This window comes from Capsicum annuum, unplaced genomic scaffold (genome assembly GCF_002878395.1).
Source record: "Capsicum annuum cultivar UCD-10X-F1 unplaced genomic scaffold, UCD10Xv1.1 ctg60847, whole genome shotgun sequence".
NCBI classification, from domain to species: domain Eukaryota; kingdom Viridiplantae; phylum Streptophyta; class Magnoliopsida; order Solanales; family Solanaceae; genus Capsicum; species Capsicum annuum.
Window position 1 is genome coordinate 1 of NW_025869695.1, and position 1,649 is coordinate 1,649.

At 35.5% G+C, this 1,649-nt stretch overlaps 1 long non-coding RNA gene across 1 annotated transcript; it reads right to left on the bottom strand.

The window, feature by feature from the left end:
* Positions 1–1,643, bottom strand: LOC124893519. Its single transcript, XR_007050743.1, has 3 exons — positions 702–1,643; positions 502–615; positions 1–111 (listed from the first exon to the last, which is right to left on the bottom strand). It is a non-coding gene; the product is annotated as an uncharacterized LOC124893519 (long non-coding RNA).
* Positions 1,644–1,649: the final 6 nt, after the last annotated feature.

Genomic DNA, 1,649 nt, shown 5'->3' on the forward strand with positions numbered 1-1,649 from the left:
ATTGTAATAAAAGAAATGTGTCATTGATTCCATAAGCATCAGGCTAACAATCCAACGAAGTCCATACCAAACCACTTCTTTCAATGAGTGCGTCTTCTGGGGAGTATCAAGCTGCAATGACAAGACATCAAGCAACAATGAGAATGGTGCTCTTCGAAAAAAAATAAGGTTATAGTGCTGGATCAAAACAAGTGCTGATTCAAAATTTTACTCTATATTGCACCGGGGCAAGCAGGTATATTGGGCAAATATAATGCAGACGTAAGAACAAATTTAAGATTTAGCAGAAAAGAGCATGACTGTAATCACAATATGTATACAGTTCTTATCAGTCCCACCTCTGCTATATCTCGCTGATGACACTACCAATGAGCCTTAATATAGAGGAGAATGAAGAAAATGCAGTCAACAGCATTTTTGCACATATTGTTAACATCGTAGCAGAGAAGCATAAGTATAAGAACATAAACAAGGAAAAAGAAACTACAGAATCATGATTACCTATGAAGCAAATGCGTTGAAGCTAATAATTGGTCCAGCAATATATAGAGGTGCATAAATCAGATGGCTCAAGTATATAGTGAATGAGAATTTATCATTTTCAAGACTTCTCTCCTACCAAAGGGGAAGGGGAAATGTAAGAAGATGGCTCAATAAGAAGTTTGTCGAGAAGTTACCAAAAATATGAATCACCAACTAACCTGCAATAGGTGGTAGCATATTCTACCTAAAGAACAATTATTGCAGCATTGGATGTGCTTCTGCAATTACCACAATTAATAAATATCACCAGAGATGAAAGAGATATTTTTTGTTTCGCGATTACTTGCATGAAGTGGTAATCTTGCTATAGAGCAATTAAAAGAATGAACTAAACACCGGAATCAAATACCACATTTCACTACTTCACTTGACATGATTATTTATGAAGAGGTGAGTTCGGAATAAAGATTCTTCAATAAATAATGTCCAAGGATGCAGTACTAAAGGAAAGCATGATTCTTTAGCAACCAGAACATAAAAGAAGTTATAGCATTTTCAACAGATGCCTTAGCATCTTTGTATTCTCAAGTGATACCTGGATTAAAGCTTCTCAGATCAGCAATTGCCAGTATCACTTGCCATAAGTTCGCACATAGGTATTCCTTTAAGGATACATGCCAACCATACAGTAAATTTGTGGTGGCTTTATTACTTATCAGAGTGTAAAGTACAGTTGGAGAAGGATCATGTGATGGTTTCATAAATATCATTCCATCAAAGAAAATGACTTCCTTTCATGTATGGTGTCCAAGAAAAGTACCAAAAAGAAGTCCTGATTCCCAAATGCATCTAGAAAGATCAATCGAAAGATGTTCCAAGAACAAATTGCAACCAGCTACACTAACAAGGTACTATACTATATTTTGTACATTTGAATTAGTCAGAGATTGATTTCTATCTAAATGATTAGCAAGATCCAACTATATGTCTTACCATTTCAAGGTATGAAAGGATTTGTCAATGGTCTAACTCTCACATGATAATGGCAAGAACAGCTTATCATTTATGAGAATCAACAGACGTTGGCCCATGGAAGAATGCCATAAGAAAAGTATCTCGGAATAAAAAATGGTTGGTTTCAAGCACTGGTGAATTTAGCCAACACG